The sequence below is a fragment of the Macrosteles quadrilineatus genome, unplaced genomic scaffold (genome assembly GCF_028750875.1).
Source record: "Macrosteles quadrilineatus isolate MER2022 unplaced genomic scaffold, UCM_ALF_1.0 Scaffold_4__1_contigs__length_99947679, whole genome shotgun sequence".
Lineage (NCBI taxonomy): Eukaryota > Metazoa > Arthropoda > Insecta > Hemiptera > Cicadellidae > Macrosteles > Macrosteles quadrilineatus.
In genome coordinates this window covers 4,974,202-4,993,650 of record NW_026542597.1, presented here as the reverse complement: position 1 = coordinate 4,993,650, position 19,449 = coordinate 4,974,202, and the positions used below count along the sequence as shown (strand labels likewise).

The 19,449-nt window shown below is 32.9% G+C and overlaps 1 long non-coding RNA gene across 1 annotated transcript; it reads right to left on the bottom strand.

The window, feature by feature from the left end:
* Nucleotides 1–747: 747 nt before the first annotated feature.
* Nucleotides 748–4,492, bottom strand: LOC128991458 (uncharacterized). Its single transcript, XR_008490653.1, has 3 exons — nt 4,382–4,492; nt 3,303–3,376; nt 748–1,108 (listed from the first exon to the last, which is right to left on the bottom strand). It is a non-coding gene; the product is annotated as an uncharacterized LOC128991458 (long non-coding RNA).
* Nucleotides 4,493–19,449: the final 14,957 nt, after the last annotated feature.

Sequence of the window (19,449 nt, the reverse complement as noted above, 5' to 3'; positions counted from 1 at the left end):
ATTGGAGAACTGCTTATGATACTAGTCGTATTTGGGGGCGATTGTTGTTTCACCTTTACGTCAATGCAGGTATTACCATTATTATTATTTATTATTCTGATATTCTTATCCAAAACATTGTTGCTTCTAACATTCTTACACTGACCTTTATTACTCTGTGTCTCGATTGTTGTTGTTCTTCCACCATGATGAAAATTCATATCCGTAAGAAATTCAAGTGTACATATGTCACAGTTAGAAATTTTTCCTTTATGATGTGCTTCAACATGTTGACAACTTGGAATTCTTTTATTCAAGTGGAAAGCATTGTGCAATGTATTTTGTTTAGTTTTATCCAAAAATGCCTGAGGTTTCCCAATACTACATAGACCTAAAACTTGGCAGTTTTGGGGACGATAATCATTCAAAGGATTAGATACTTGAAACAAATTTCTTCTTGCTTTTTCTGTGGTGTTTCGCTTAAACATTTCCTTTGTTATGTTTTCCTTCGTACTTCTACTGCAAGTATTACTTTTTCCTTTGTACGAAAATTCTTTCCAATCACTCAAATTCTCATCGAATCCAAGCACCCGTTTCGATTTTCTTAATTTCTTCTCAAGATCTAAAGTGAATTCTGACTTTCCGAGGCAAGTATTCAAATCTATCAGTGAAAATTGTCTGTTTGTTATTAAAGATTTTCTTAGATGTCCATCTCGTGAACTTAACCCAATACATGCCTCGTCTTCAATCTTGTTGTTTGGAAGGCTTAGTGATTTTAGATTTATTTCACTTTTCTTTACTGTAACTATTGGTGTTAAAACGCCAGCTTTATCTGATAAATATTTGCATGGCGTATAAGAATTCTGTAAGTAACAACTGTCCCTAAATATATGTTGGTCATTTCGATTTTCATCGTTTAAAACTTTTCCTTTGCATGATGCGCCTTCATCAAAGTCTACAGTTTTGCTGTTTGTATTATCCTCTACTTTAACAATGCAATTCTTGCATGCGACAGGTCTTGGCACAACACGCTGAATTTTTTTTCCATTTAACAGGGTTTCTTTCATACTTCGATTCATTGGTAGGTAATCCTCTTCAGAAATTCTAACTTGATATTGATTTTTACAGCCTGAAAGTGTATAGGTCAACACCAATTATTTTAAACACAAATTTACATGCAGTATACAAAGCTGTAAACGGTTTTAATTAAGTTCTGAAATTGTATAGTGTACAATTGAAAGAAAAAATTAGAAGCTATACTGAGAACTGTATTATATCTTCTATTACAATTTAAAAACTAAAAAATTAAAAATATTTATTACAAGTAATTTAAAATAGTTTTTTAGAACATTTGTTTTTAGAACTTAGTGACTGTGTCAGTCCTAAATGTTCGTTGAACTGATCCCTTATTTCAGTACCTCTTATCTTATTACTTGTTTTATAAATCTTTTCAGTTCCTTTTTTTGAAATTATAATCAGTCATCTTACTTTTACTGTACCATTAAAAATAAATATGTTTTAAATAAAGTCGTAAGTACACGTACATCAAATCTATACACAACTAGCTGTTACCCGAGGGCTTCGCCCCGTTTGACTTTTTAAGTATTAATAAAACTATTGATTGCCGTACCGAGTTGGGTGGCATTTCGAGTGGCTTTTCAAGGTTACTTCAAAGAACAACATGGGACAAAGCTGTCAGTACAAAGGCCTAGGAGAGTACTAAAATAAAAGAATACTATCTCCATTAAGTCTGTGAATATTTTGGCAGAAATATTCAGCTCAATTTGTTTAAGTAGTTGTCACGTTATTGACATCCTCCAAACATTTATTCATACAATATTAGTATCTTTCATCCAAGTCATTGACTTGATCAGCAATGCACTACAGTTAACAGGCTACTCCGTTTCCCAGACATTATATATGGCGAAAACAAATACGATAGACTACTTTTTATAAAGATTTTGAAGAAAAGTCAATATGTTGATGAATTATGTACTAAAAAATACCCTGTTCGCACAATACCACAACATTTTAGTATTTGACAGTTGCCATTGTGTGTCATAGCTTTTTGTTGCTACTCTGTTCAAATTAGCTGTTACAATAAGTTCAAACAAAAAGTTAATAGTGCTGCACCCTGTTGGTAAACCTTGTAACTTAATAATGCTATTAAACATCATAGCACCAACTTGTTTAATTGAAACAGATGTTATGATTCATTGATTTATTTTAAATATAAAATACTCCCACCGCAGCAAACCTGCAGACTAAGCGAATTTCCATTTGACTGATTGGATTTACACTGAAATGTCTACTTAAAATTATAACATTTATTCCCGATTTAAATAGAATTAGTTTAACAAGTACTTAGGTTTGCTGCATCAGGGAGGGTAAAACAGTTTTTTTTTTGTAAAATGTTAATAGGTAGTAAGAAATAAAAACATTTTCCAAATTTGATCAAAATATGTTCATAAACAAGCAAACTACAACAGTTTACTCATTCTCCATAAGAATAACATGGGAATTTTAAATTTACAATTTTTTGGAATTTTCTCCGTAACCATTAGGCGCATAATAACGCTTCAATATACTAAATTATTTGTTTTTTGAAGCTCTACAAAATGGTTTGGAAATAAATTGCTAAATTTTATGTTTTTTGGGTCAAAAATGGGAAAAACCTATTTTTACCCCATAAAACCCCACGTAAACACCCGTTCCCATGGTCCGATCATGCTGGATCGCGAACTCGTTCGAAAAAACGTAGGTTTACACGTTTGTACCAAATTTCATCAAAATCGGATCATTTTTGCTCGAGTTATCGTGCTGACGGACACATATATATATAAATATATAAATATATATATATATATATATATATATATATATATATATATATATATATGAATTTGAACGGATGGTGTTTTTGGCCTCTAGGGACCTCATAACGAAAAAAAAATCGGCCCCGCGTCCAGGTCTTACCATGAGTACTACGGTAATAGCTTATTCCCTATGGGAAATTCGCTAAAAAATCATAAGATTATATGGGGAACCTCCAAAGCCACTGGGGTGGAGCCTAAAGTCACATCAGGGTAAAGACTACTTGGTTTTCCTATTTAATGCCTAAAGAACGAGTGTGCCGAATTTCAGTCTTCTAGGTAAGTGGTATGTAGGAGAATTAATGATAAGTGAGTGAGTCAGTAAGTCAGTCAGTCAGTGAGTCAAAAGGTATTGATACATTGTGATTGTAAAGCACAAGTCCATATTTAAATCCACTGTAACACATTACAACGTATTAACTAAATAGATTTAAAAAAAATTTAACTTACCATGGTAAGATTTTTTATTTGTGCCAAAGCGATTTGGTTTGTTTCCCATTTTCAATGCGTCAGCCAGTTTTGATCTACGATTTTAGTTTATTAGTGGTAGTGCAATTACGTTAAAATACAATAGACACTATGTACTTATTATAATAAAAATACTAAAATAATGTAGCATACCTAATCAGAAAATTATACATTACAAGTTCTCTTCAACTTAACTTATATTAACTATTTTGCATAGTTTTTGTCTATACTTTATTAGGTGTTGTTATTTTGAATTTTATTGTGAAATAAAGCTTTTATAAAATTACATTTAGTCAGTCATTACTAATTAATCAGAGTGCCTACTCCTACCAACAAAAGTTAGGATTGCAAGATACATTAAAACATTACTAAATTACACCGCTGACACTTATAGCTCTGACCTTGTACTGTACTAACAGGCCAATTAATATACTCTGGAGACTTTTTATGAAAATAAAATGCCACATTGACCTTTTAAATTATAACTATTGATCAATTGTGTATATGATTTTTGTACCCTTGAATCTTCTTTTTGCTGTGCTTAAACATTCAATCATTAATCTTTAAAAATAAGTAGAGATTCAAGATTTTAATGATTACCATATTATATTTAATTCTTCATATTTAATAATGTTTTTAAACAATATTCCTCTTATACATCTAACTAGGTTATATGCTGGTGACAGACAATCCACCAAAATATCGGCTCGTGTTTTGTTTGGTAGCCTTTGAGTCAAGTTACAGGAATTAAAGGATGCACTTTACTTTAGGTCCTACACTCATTCGAAGGAAAATATCGATCGATATATCGATTATTCGATATATCGCTTGGTTAGTTAGGTAAGGTTAACCTAACCTAACTAACCAAACTATATATCGAATGAAATAATCGAATAGTCGATATTTTCATTCGGTTGTTTGTGTAGGACCTAAAGTAAAGTGCAGCCGAATTAAATAGTAGTTAGATATGGATAACATGCATAAGGCTAAATATGGATTGTCAAATCATTAATGTAGTTGATTAAAATTAATTATTTACAAAACTTATACTTATTACTTACATACAGACATAAAGAAGACAGATACACATTAAAACAAATTTAAATATGAACTTGAAATTATCCCCAATCGGCATACATTTGATTTACTAACGATGATTCAAATAAACATAGCAATTTAATCGAAAATGACAACATAAACAATGTGTTTGTGATGTAATCATATGTTATATATTTGCCAACTGTAGTTAGTTTAAGGTTAGTTTTAAACAGACATTTAGGAATTTATCAATATCTAATCAATTAGTTTCAGGAAACCACCACTGATTTTAGCATTAGTTTCAGTCATTGGTTATTGTTTCATAAAAATACATAAGATTATGTTTTAAATTTGTTTAATTTATAAAATGCTGTTTGAAATTAAAATTAACTATATCTAGCATTAGATGTAGTAGAGTATTAAAATGATGTTAATTTTACTATATCATTTTCGTGCTAGAAATTATTGATCTAGATAGGTTCTATATTAATAATTTTTTGCACAAACAGGATAAGTGATTGTTATTTTGCTTCCTAGTTTTGAAAAGCTAGTTCCAATGGATGTAAATGTAGTGTGAGTATTGTTATTTCATTAAACTAAACATCCGACAAAGGCCTGTTGTTGTAAATAGAAGTTAGGCAAATACAATGGACACATGTGCAGTACATAGTGAATTTCTTCCAGTTTTATTCATTCATGTTGTTTAAGAAATGTATGAAAATACATTTAATTTCAATGATACATATGTTTATTGGTACTTTCCTGTTAAAGGGAACATTCATTATTATCGATGGTTTTCAATCGATATATCGATATTAACGAATTGAAACGTATCAGCTGACAACTACGATAAATAAATATTGTTCAGTAAAAAAAAAAATATTGAAATGAAACCGTTCCAAACTAACCTAACAAAACTAACCAAACTTGATGTAACATTTTAAAATTCCGTTTAATATTCCCCTCATGCCTTTTCTGTAATCAAACGGAATTTTTAAAATAGTACAGCAAGTTTTGTTGGTTATGTTAGGTTAGCTTAGAACAGTTTTAATCCACAATAGACTTGATTTTAGCCTAATCAAGATAGTTGTCAATTTGTAATGGATCGTAAAGGAAAGAAAAATATCGATATATCAATTAAAAATCATCGATAATAATGAATGTTCCCTTTAACAGGAAAGTACCTTTATTTTGTACCGAGCATGGTTGGTCAACAAAAGAAAAACCTATAATTTTGTTAGTGTGGTTAACATGATTTTACGTGAAATCATGATTTCCTAATACCTTTGACCACTATCCAATATCAATGCTAATACTGCGACTGCTTTGATCAATTCCAAGCACAATCAAGTACAGTAAAACCTAAATGTCACGCAATTTCAACCAATTGCCACCAATTATTTGAACTCCCATTGCTCTGGTTGGTTGGTAAAAAAACTGATAAGGTCCTAAAATATGGATCTTCCAATCATCTATTTTAGTTTCAACCATCGTGGGCTTATTTTTGATTGTAAAATGTGAAATATCTTGTTAACCACTTAATATTTGTTAATTATTTTTCAAAACACTCCTTGTTTTGTTCAAGCAAAATGACAAATAATTGTTTGCCGTAGGAATGTAAGTGGTTCAATCAAATCCACTCAACAATTGAAAATCTAATTGTAAACACAATAAATGCATTTTATCCCACTGTTATTATTTACGTCATGAAAACAAAAGCACAATCAGGAAGCGGAAAGAACGATGGTTCACTCGCTGATGGATGGTGGCGTCCCTCGAGCTTCTGTAGTTATGATCAATCATCCCAGTGATGCACTTTGTACGACTAATGGTCCTGTTCAATCTAATAACTACTAATCCAATATGAATTTGAAATAAACTCGACAATATTAAAAGAGATTTGCCACCATATTGGTTTTCTTACTGTTTGGTGCAAATTATTACATTTATTTTAGGTTAGCGCCATCGTTTAACCTTCCATTTACACACATTATGTGTCAAGAACTGTCGAGCATATCAAGGGGTGAGCAAATAGAGGATAATAATTCATTTTTCTAAAACTTTCAGTGGTGACATAGCGTGGTGAACCCGAGACCTCGCTCCTATGGATCTGATTGACACGTCGACTCTTCAAATATAAAATCACAATTAAAAGTAGGATTTGGTAAAATGTGTTTGTGTTAGTAATAAATAGTAAACACGTTTTTGAAATATCTATATATATACAGACTGTCCCAAAAGTCCCGGACCGGTTTAATATTTTCTAAACGACAACAGATAAATCAACAAGATTTGGTACATCAACATCACACCTAAAAATCTACTTTTTTATGGAAATATAAATTTTCTGTCACATCATGGGGACGTCCCACAAGGAGTCAGAAGGAAATCTTAAATAGAAGCATAGGTTGACATGTACATCAGATTAAAGGTCTTTACTAGCAGAATATAATGCTGCAAATTTAAACTCAAACGGACAACCAAGTCAAGAGTAACAGTGGTTCAAAGATTCATTTAATTTGCATTTGGGGGCAGAGCCCTAGGAGTCAGAACATTTTTGTTAGCGTAAGCATAGGTCGATATGCACATCAAATTAAAGGTCTTCACTAGTAGATTACAATGCCGTAAATTCAAGCTCAAAAGAACGCCTGAGTAAAAAATGGCAGTCGTTCAAAGATTCAAAATGGCAGGTTCAAGAAATCTTTGAACGGCCGCCATTTTGTAACGGGTGATCCTTTCGAGGCGCGGTTTCCGGCATTGAACTCTGCTAGCTAAGCCCTTTAAACTGATGTGCATATTGACCTATGCTCCTATTTAAGATTTCCTTCTGACTCCTCGTGGGACGTCCCCATGATATGACAGAAAACTGATAGTTCCTTAAAAAAGTAGATTTTTTAGTGTGGTGTTAATGTGCAAAATTTTATTGATTTATCTGTTGTCGTTTAGGAAATATTAAAACGGTCCGGGACTTTTGGGACAGTCTGTATATAATCCAATGTATGTTTGTTTGTATGTATGTATGTTTGTCCTTTATGGACTCCGAAACCGCTCGACAGATTGTAATGAATCTTTCAGGCATTATTAAGCATTATTCAAGGATGGTTTGTTTGAAGTTTGGTGCAGATCCGTCAAAAGGGCTCTGCCCCAGTGGCTCTGGAGTTTCCCATGTTAAGCTTATGAGTACTCATATTTAAATGGAATCAACGAATCTTAACAGCTGGTTCAACTAATCAATTTGATTCTGTGATGTTCAAAAGCATTAAAAAGTTAATATGTTTACCAACAGGGTGCAGCACTATTATTTTTTAAAGTTAAAAAACAGCTATAGTTCGGCCGCATAGAAAACGACCTGCGTGCTTTCTAAGCGGCCGAACTATAATTTGCAACCAAAAGGTGAGTGAGCGTAGCGAAGGAACTTCAACCTGGAGGCGAGTTACCATAGCGATCGAGCTAACCTGAAGGCAAGTAAGCGCAGCGAACGAGCTCCAGCCTAAAGGTGAGTGAGTGTAGCGAACGAACTTCAACCAGGACGTGATTGAACCATGCGAACGAGCTCATCTTGAAAATGAACGAGCATTTGACATAATACCACATTAGGACAGGACAACGTTTGTCGGGTCAGCTAGTTTAAAATAAATATACTCTTCTTGTAATGGTTTTTTATACGATTGAAGTAAATGAGCTTTGTTTCTTATCTGCTTTTTTGTGGCTCGTTATTCCTTTAAGCTCATAGAATGTATGTAAATTAATTACATTTAAAAACTCAAAAATACAGAACATATATTTTTCTTGTAAATGAGACCGTAGCAAACTGTTTACGTTATATGAAACTACCGAATTCTTAACATATCTGGTAATAGTTCTTTATTTTCATTCTATAGTGTATATTCAACTATGGATGTAAAAGCTAACGCCTATATCTTGTAATTTAAGTCCAACACATTCTTGAACTAAACCAATATCACCATACCATCGTTGATATTGCTTATTTGTCCTATTAGTTGGAAGTTATTTGTCCCATCGTTATTTGTCCCATCAGTTGAAAGATTGACCAATATAACCATTAGTCCCCTTAGTTGAAAGATTGAACCAACATGATAATATTTAGAGCAGTGAGCTGTAATAGGATTCAAAGCGTTTTCTTTTGACGAGCAGATGAAGCTGTACTCTATAGTAGAATCGCTTACCTGGCTGCATTCTCAGACCCTTTGTACAAATTTACACATCAAAGAGGATCACTGCAGCCTGTTAGATTATCCAGTCTTGTAGGGCTTGATGCCTTTTAGCCTTGCACAACCCTTGTTTCAGCAGATGCAGTTGCTTATGCAACAATAATAGTTCATGGCAAATAGATTTTTTCTAGCCTACACGTGATAGATTGTATAATATTTGTTATCTGTTCGACTTTCGTATTCGGTTACAGTTCCTATACATTTATACTACTTTTGGTCTAGAACAACGTTTAGGAGGTACTTGAACTAAAAGTAAAACATTTTGATTTAGCACAAAGAAGGAAACATCTGCAAAATTACTCATGTGTACGGAACTAAAACACGTTAACAGAAAACATTTATTTAACTGTGGAGTAGTAACACGTTGTTAGCATTTTTTATGCATCATGGTCCATGTACGATTTCCAACAACTTGGAAACTACTTTTCAACACTATGTACGCTTTTCATCGTATCCTCGTCACCGAGTATGGACAAGAAATAATTACCAATTAAAGAGCGCACTCTACGGATACGCTTTGATAGCAGTGTGAAGCCTCCTGTTCTATTAACCTAACTTTGTTTATTATCAGATTGCCAAGAATAATTAAGCAGCTGATTAATTTGAAGTTCAATACGTATCGTTTATTACGATTGTGTTAGTGTGCATTAATACTATTTACAAGATTGCAACAGTACGCTACAGGCGATATAACGGTACATAATTTCGAAACATGCGATTGTTCATAATCGAAGTTTCCAACTGACTTTACAACCGATACTTTTACCTTTTATCTATACTTTTACTACCTAGAAAAAAAACTTTGTACTCCTAGTTAGTCCCTAGGCTTTCTACTCCCTAGGGAATAACAAGTTAAACGGCTGTTTTTGCTGTATGACAAAAGAGTATGACAAAAAATTTACTAAATTCTTTTATTAATTATAAACTAAACAACATGTAACCTCTTATAAATGGGGGTTTTAACACACTCACTCCCTTGTGGTGTGAGACCTTACATACAGAGGAGTGTGCCGGCTGGGACTGAACCTGTTAATATTTTATAATGGATGGAAGTAAACTGTCTGCTTAAGTACACTAAATCTCTACTTTATAATGACTTCACTAACACTCAAAAGCCTTTGGGGAAAACCCTGAGGACTTTTGGCAAAGGGCAATTGGAAGAAGGGGGTGTCTATATAAATAAACTAGCTGTACCCGCGGGCTTTGCCCCGTTTTACTTCATAAGTGAGCTCGTTCGCATGGCTCAATCACGTCCTGGTTGAAGTTTGTTCGCTCACTCACCTTTAGGTTGGAGCTCGTTCGCTGCGCTCACTTGCCTTCAGGTTAGCTCGTTCGCTACGCTAACTCGCCTCCAGGTTGAAGTTCGTTCGCTGCGCTCACTCACCTTTTGGTTGCAAATGAGCTGTTGTCATAAATTAAAAAAAATAATAGTGCTGCACCCTGTTGGTAATCCTTGTAACTTTAAAGCTATTGAACATCATAGAACAGAACCAACTTGTTTAATTGAAACAGCTGTTAAGATTCATTAATTCCATTTAAATATGAGTACTCATAAGGTTAACATGGGAAACTCCAGAGCCACTGGGGCGGAGCCCGAGAGATCGATCAAAATAAAAACAACTTAGTTTCCCTATTTAATGCCTAAAGAATCAGTGTGCCAAATTTCAGCCTCCTAGGTAAATGGGAAATGGGAGAATTAGTGATGAGTGAGTGAGTGAGTGAGTCAGTCAGTGAGGGCTTTGCCTTTTATATATATAGATACATTATTTTGATAAACCGTTGGTAAATATCAGACTATCATTTACGGAGAATTCGTGTTTCATAGGAATTGCCATTGCGTATGAAATATATCGATTTCTTAATCTTATCTCAATTTACCTATGATACATTTTTAATCTAATTAATTAATGTTTTCACAACAGCGACCATAGCCATGTGTCTCTTGTATGCTTACTCCTACCCCTTGGCAATGAAGATGTTTGCCTCCATAGAACCATCTACAATAAGAAGAATGTGCATTCTTACTTTTTATTGTTTTGTAAGACTTGCTGAGCCAGTCATTACAGAATGCTAAGATTATGCATAGCCCACCCACGGTTTGTTAACGTGTGCTCTTACTTTGCGTTGAATGCATTTATCGAGCCATAATGTAATACATATTTTGATAATAAGAAGGTAAATAGTGAGGATTAAAGAAAGAAAATCATATATCTAGTATATTGCTAGGAGATTCAGGGAGTTTTTGTCCTACGATGCAAGGCACGAGCCAGGGACAGCTTATTTACTTTACTTCAAGCTAGACCTAGAGGTTATCACTTATCCCTTAGATAAAATTCGTCGGTGATTTGGCGTGATTTGAACCCGAGATCTTAGGGCCCGAAGTTCCGCGCTCTACCACTAGACCAGCTCACTCCTGCGAGAGTTAAGGGGATTAAAACGGTACGTAGCAAATGAGGTAAAAAATATTTATCATAAATTGTAATTTAGTTTAGAGTAAAAAGAATATTAATGGTTTATTGGTTTGTTAACTTATTTCCAATAAGTTATAGTCTCAATTCAATAAGGAATCGAAAAACTAATAGGTAGATTGCACCATTTCATAGTTTGAAAAGTGGTTAAGCCTAATCAAGAGGACCTATTTTCGCCAAATACAAGCAATAACATTTCAGTATAAACCTTAGGGACGTTTCAAGTATCGATGATATCATGAAAGGGGCAAAATCTATCTGAGGTACAAACAAGGATGACTTTAGTGAAAGAAAGAATTATAGATTCAAAATGTAGATAATAAAGTAGAGCAATAATACTGTGAATTAATAACAATGTACTCGTATTAGTAAGAATGTAAACGATATTTTTTACACGTTCCCACAAACTTTTATACTATTTTCTATGGATTGTATATCATAAATAGACGGCAAGGAAGTAGGATAGTGTAACATTTTTGTTAATAGCAATATTGGTAAAAAATATATTATGCACATAAGCTATTGGCTACATTTAACGTAGGCAAGAACAGAGAAAGTAGAGAATAGGGTACAGTTTCGATAGCAGCAAAATATCAGCGTGCACTCACTCATGCCAACTTTACTCATATATTTCAATCACTGTGTAGCCAAATTACGCCTTAAGGCATGCTGGTTAATTGAACCATAAAAATCATTCTGATAATTACATAAAGGTAGATGTCTGCTTTACGTTAATAACCCCTCAACTCATTGAAAGTCTTGTGTGTGGATTCACACTTCAAAGAGAATTGCTGCAGCTCCAGGATGGTTCTCTTTGAAGTTTCACAAAACCTCAGGTTAATTAATTTCATTCATCTGAAATCTCATTACATTATATGTTACCTCATTATAAAGAACTGGTAATGTCGCAAGAACTTATAAATGAAATGTCGTGTTGTGCGTTTTTATCAATTTTATCAAGAAAATTTCAGTCATCATAAATAATAATAAGTCCGCATCGGTACTTTAATACTTTTCATTGAAATGGCAACCATACAAAGTAGGTATTTTAAATCAAGCATAAATGGAGATAAGTGTAGGATAAGGGGCACGATCTTGTAGTCTTGTTAGAGACTTAAGGCCGACATATTCCTTAGACACAGCTGTTAATTTATAGCCCATAGAGCTAATGACAACTAAGGGACCTACATTTTGTAGTGGAATCTGACAAAAAATTTTCCTTGTTATCAACGAATTAGTCTTACAAGTAGAAGAAATAAAGAAAACATTTTATAAACAATTTACTATTGTTCTTAGTGTATAAAAAAGATAGCATGTAACCTTATCTATCAAACAAAAACAGTTTATTCCGATCTGATACATAGTATGTATACTTATAAAAGGCAAAGCCCTCACTGACTCACTCATCACTAATTCTCCCATTTCCCATTTGCCTAGGAGGCTGAAATTCGGTACACCGATTCTTTGGGCATTAAATAACAAAACTAAATTCTGATCGGGCCTTCGGGCTCCGCCCCAGTGGCTCTGGAGTTTCCCATGTTAACCTTATCAGTACTCATGTTTAAATGGAATTATAGAATCTCAACAGCTGGTTCAACTAAACAAGTTGATTCTGTTATGCTCAATAGCATTAGCAAGAGTTAATGGGTTTACCAACAGGGTGCAGCACTATTATTTTTTTACATTTATGACAACAGCTTGCAAACCAAAACGTCATTAAGCCAGGACGTTATTGAGACATGCGAACAAGCTCATCTTTAAAATTAAGAAGTTAAACAGGGCAAAGCCTGCGGGTACAGCTAGTGTAAAATATAGGTATTTTAATATAGCCCTTTCCGCCATTTTTATGACGTCATAACCGGAAAATGCAGTGGGTGCAGACGTGACACTCGAGTTGACAACCCTTCTTCAGACACCTACAACAACATTAAATTGTAGAACTTTCTTTATATAACTTGCACGCAACCCTAGATTTCGGACTTATAGGCGTTTTTGCGCCAAATTAGGTCTTTTTGTCAGATTTATCTAGTTTCTTGAGGTTATCTTTTGAGTAAAGCATATAAAATATGGTATTTTTGTAAAGCCCGTTTAACGTACTACAACTAGCTCTATATGTTGTTTTTTAATATATTGTATGAATAAAACGTTACAGTACAAACAAAAATAACACAAAAATATTTGAAAATTGCCTACGGGTTTTTGCAAAATTACGAAAAATGTACTGAACATACAACAAATGTGTAAAAATAAGAAAGATAGTTTGTAAATTTATCTTTCAAACAAAAAAAAGTTCATCCCGATCTGAGTTTGCGAATTATATACTTAAAAAATCCATCGCCACCATATTGAGGACGTCATAGGGGGACGTAACGAATCATAGGACGTAACGTGGGGGGTGTAAAGTAAACACCCAGGTTTTTTAAACTCCCTAGACATTAAACTAAAAGGGTATGGAAGAAGATTGTATACGCAAGTTTGCACACTAAAGTATAGCTTGCTGCTGGACTAAAAATGTTGCAGGCGTTATTTCTAAACGAATAACAGTCAAAATTTCGATGACTTGATAGAGTCAAATCAAATATAAATACAATCAATCACTTCACACCGGTTATGGAAACTATAAACTAACCTAACTCACTCTGAAAACGAAAGCTCGCTCCACTCCGGTTATCCAAACTGAAAACAAACGCTCTTATTTGTATGTATGTATTTACTGGGAACAGCTGTGATTATTACAAATTATTCGTCTGTTTAAGTAAACATAATGTTTCTTCATAAGAAATACATTGAGATGTTGATGGCCTGTGGGGCAAAGCCCAAGGACTTTTATTAGATGAATTGGTGAAAGGTGACGTCTATACAAAAAATACTTAATTTTGACACATCTTTTGTAAAAATCCGTCATTTATTAACGGAGGAGTAGTGTTTCGTTGAAATCGCCTTCACGTATTATATGTAAAGGATTCTCGGGATAGTACTGCGGATAGTCGTAGTACTCACTAGTGCGGACGTTAATCCACACCAGGGAGTATCGCATCCACAATGCATGCCTATGAATATCCACAATTCGTAAAAAGTGCATCTCTCACTTGTTTTGAAGGTTGTTGGTTAATTGCTTTTGTTTTCCATGAATGTGAATAACAATGTGAATAATGCGAATCCTTCAATGAAAGTTTTATTATGGTTTCTTGGAATTGGATATATTGTTTTAAAATCACTTGACCTTTATGAAAACATATATTTAATGTCTTTGCCGTACCAGTTTAATTCGGGCTTAGAGGGGTTTCCTTTGCCAATCACCATCAAGTTAAGTCCGTGTTTCCTACAAAATAGTAGGACTTGTTCATTGTGTGTGGGAATCTTCATACTGTAGGTGTTCTTCGTTATATAGGATGATAACGATAGTATTTTTTTATATCTCTATTCTACTTGGTGGCGTTCTATTACTTTCCTATGTTTCCATGGTTAATAAATCGGTTCTTCCAATGAATGCGCAAGAATTACAGTACCCTGTCAATTCGTTTTTCTTATTTAGTAAAATATATCAATTTTGCCGATAGATATTGTATATTGTAATATGCACGAATGTAAATTAAAATAGTAAATATTTAATTTCAACAAAGTCAGTATATTTGCCCAATGCGTTTCGTCGTTTCGTTGAATTAGCTGATCAAAATTTAAACAATAATTATGATCTTCATAAGGATAACATGGAACTCTAAAAGCCACTGGGACAGAGCCCAAGGGACTTTTGTAAAAATATACCGCTAGCTAGCGAATCTACGCGACACGCACTTTCCAATGAGACGTCAATGGATAAAATCGGTTTAGAAATGGCGGAGGAGTTCAACCGAAAAACTTCGCGTATAAATTATATATATGTTATTTTACTTCGCCAAACGATCAATAACAATTGCATGTCTTATTTCAGCCGCCTAACGATTGAATATTTATCTTTTAACATGATTTTGTCTTATTAAATTAAAGTTAAATACCCACCCCAGTTCCAAGAATTATTTATTACTGTACATTTTGCAAATATATGTTAGTATAGTTCATGTATAGTTATTATGTATAGTGTTTGTGGATATTTTGAGATGTATAAGGGTTAATAAAATTGGCTTTGGTGAAAATAAATAATTCGTTACATAAGCGTGAATAAAGATACACATTTAATAGGTAATTAGATTAGATGGTAATTAAATGGATTATATATTTCTAAGATAAAATTATCCCATTACAATGAAGCAACTTATTATATGCCTAATTATAAGTATGAGTTGAATAAAAACGTAAATAAAATACCATCCAACTAGCTGGTGCTCTGAAATGAACACCGGTGTCAAAGGAGTATTGATGTTTCAAGAGTAGCCATAAAGCTATTTCCTAGTAAAATTCCATCTACCTGTAGGCGAACGAATACATAATGAATTTCATTTTTGTAAGTGCTCGTAGCTCCATAATTACAGTTTTATTTATGGTTCAGAGGCATAGAAACTCATTATTTAAACATTGTTCATATTAATTTGAATTGAATTGTTTAAAAATCTCAACTCACATCGAACGAGTACTTTTTACAGCGAACACAGTATAAATGTTACCTTCTAAGCTAAAACCCACATGAGAACCTAAAAGAATGTAAATATTTTTACTTAGCCAGTTAATGTGATAATACTATAATAACATTTATAACGTATTTAATTGCACCTGTGTTTACAAGTTACATGCACAATCATAACTATAGCTTTACTTGGATCTGTAAGTACTTTAGTAAACACATTTTAAATTTATAAAAAATCTTGTTTAAAGATGTAGTGTAAAAAACATCTTAAATGAAAATCAGAGATTACATTGCAGGTTGAATTCTGCAGAATATTTCCATGTAAATGTAACTTTGATTTGAATTTTTAAGCCTGATTGCGTTTTGAAGAGCTCTATAGCCCCCTGAGGTACGTCAAGCTATAATTTCACCTTGGTATGCCGAAATAAAATGTATATTTCAGGTAAACATTCGGATTTCAATATATAATTTTATACATGTTGTAATTTTTAACTATTAATCAAAAGCAAATCATGATTAAAAGATTTTTTTCTGTGTCCGTAGAATTATTTTAAAAACCAAGTTAGGCTAATTGAAATCATAATTTTACGAAAATTGTTTTGCTGTAAAAATATTTACTTAATAAGTCTTGAAGCATCGAAAGAAATAAAACTGGCCTACTAATATTTTTTGTATTTATTTGAAAAAAAGATTATATATATTCATCTTTGTAATTAGAATAGATAACAGCAGAAATGTTAGCTTTAATACAATAAGTAAAACTATCCTTTAAGGTAATAATAAATGAAATTCTCTAGGAAAGAGCATAAAACAATACAATTCATTATTTTTTGTGTACATTTTCAATTATGTTGCAGTAATATTTATACAGGATACAGCTATAGGCCTAGTCATCGACCCTTTACGATCTGCGACCCAAAAAAGTCTATAGATATCGTAATATTTCACCATCCATAATCAGATGATCAAAAACACTGCATCGAGATTTCCTCAGTAGTACACTTCAGCATGATGCTAAAATCCTGGACAGAATCAGTCAATTGGTGCGTTAGTAACAACATGGAGGTTAACTCTAAAAGTTGCTGAAGTGTTTCCTATCAGCGCCCCTCTTGGCATCTTACTCCACCTCACATGTTGAAATCCCCAGAGACGGTGGAATAAAGGATCTTGGTGTTTTCTTCCGTCACGATATGGGCTTCTCTGACCACGTTGATGGGACTTGTAAATAACATGTTGGGCTTAATCCCAATGTCTACCAGTGGGATAACAACCCTGATGTCCTAAGATCGCTATACTGTGCTCTGCTGAGACAGCTGGAGGAGTATGCCAGCCCGTGTGGTCGCCCTATACGACTGGTGAAAAAGACAGACTTGCGACGTTTTATCCGCTATGTGGTAACGACCAGTTGAGGCTAATTCGGTAAAATATACTATTGAATGTTTCTTTATTCTCATATTTCAACAATCGTTATTTTACGTATTTAAGTAATTATGAATATTTATTTCCATTCCTTAATGAATTGCTTCTTTCTTTGCAATGTTCATGTTTTATTTTAATCGGAATAACGTACGTACTGATTTTTTTATTCCTTTAGTTTGTGTTTGTTATTAGCTTAAGTTGTTATCAAGTTGTACATGATTACAACTTGAGTTACATATTGTATTTTACTTTTAGATTGGTTAAGCTTGGAGTATAAAAAATTACTTTATTAATTGTGAAAATGGCATTTATGATCGTTAAGTATTGGCATTTATATTGAACATGAGTTTTGAATTCGGTACCTTACATTGGTTTACACAGTAAAAAGAATTACAATCATTAATAGATCATGGGTTCTATGCATTTTATTCAAAGCATTTACAGATTAAACTTATCACACGGTATCAAATGTGTTAAAATGTTTAATATAGTTCACACAGTAAAAAACCATAAACACTTTTGGGTCACGAAAATGTCTGCAGTTTTTAACGATGTATAAATTTGTAATAATTTGTTTTATAATTTATAAGATATACATCAAGGCATAAGTAATGTTGTTACAACAAAGATCCCAACCCAGGCTGTAACAGTGATTGATAAAGTATGAAATTATACACTATACATTAAACAATTTCATAGTTTATTCTACAAAGCCGACATATTTCAAACGCACTTCTCAAAAATGCTAGCATGTTTCTTTAAAACCTTTTTTCTCAGCTTGTGTGCATTGCAGGAGACATCTACGCATACTGTTAGAAATGTACTTTCCTGTATATGCGCAGAATCCCTTTAAAAACTAAAATAAAAAAAAATTAATTTAAAATTAAAAAAAATAACATGAGCCTTATGGGTTGCCAGGCTGGTGACGAAATATAAACAGAAGATACAAAAATTGAAGAAATTCAAACCACATGTTTGATTTACATCATGGGGTGAAAATGGATAAGTTTTAACAATAGATATTTTACAGATATCCAGTTTTCGACCATGGGACAACCTTTAGTTTATATTTAATACACAGTAGTGTATTATTTAAAACAATAGATTTGTAAGTCTAAATTAGCAATCAGATTATACCGATTTACTTTTTATTAGCAACCAATAGGTCTAATTGAAACAATTAAAAGAAAGTATCATATACTATTTAGTTGAACATATAATCAACTTTGTGATACAAATAATGACTAAATATCATGTTACATCATCTGTTTCAAGGAAAAAAGGGAACTGGATACTTTTCTTTCTATATTGCCTGAAGCACTCATTAACTTAGAGTTGAAGTCACGGTTCAAGACAGCTCGCTTGAGTGAGCTTTCATGTCACAGAACTTTTATCTGTAGAAAATAATCATGGAGTCTTGAGAGGGTATTACCTTGAAGAAGGCAGTAAACACAAATAATTAAACGAAAACAATAAAATAGACAATATCAAAAGGCTTCATAAAATTATATAGTTATATCTGGCTTTTTCAAAGATAAAAGGTTAAAGGCACTTATAATAAAGGAAACTTAAAGGTAGATTATTAAATACATAAAACACATACGTATGAATATAATACAATATATTTAATAATAGTTTTGTGTGTGTGCTTTATATGCCAATGGAATTTTTAGTTTTGTAACAAAAGTGTTTAAACCCTGAAGTTACTATCAAACGTCACCTTTTTGTTAGATAGCATAATTATTTCATACGCCAATAACAAATGACATCTGATCATGGGAACGATCTCGCTTTGATTCGAACCAAAGACATTCAGAGTCTAAGATGAACACCATAAACACTTGGCTTCGTTTTGAATAAGGGAAAGATAACCTGGAATAACTCCCATATTTAACCTTTTACCGTATCAATAAGTCACAGAAATGAGTTTAATTTAAGTGTGTGAAACCAATTTACTATGTCAAGGTTGGATTAAGAACAAATGGGCAAGCCTAGAGGCCTTTGCCCCTCCGTCGGAGTTGTAGGAATATTAATAAATGATTGGTAAATAAAACAAATAAAACCCTATGCAATTTCATTATTTTACGCCATTTTAAAATATTATTCTTAGATTGATTTTATAGTGTAATATACTAAAGTAAAAAGCAAAATTTGAAATTGCGAGATTTAAAATCAATATCGTAAGTCTTTTATACACTCTATGAAAATAGCTATCTAAAATCAAGCTGTGTTCTTATTTCACAAGGTTTATAAGAAAATTGTGTTCCAACAAAATTAAAAGACATGAATAATTCAAAAAGATTAAAACACAAGAGGGAGAGAATCGCAGCATCCCAGTGAATAATTACATCAGGTGTTTAATGTTTTGAGCCTTTGGCTCAACGAATTTTGCATACAATTTTACTTAAAGG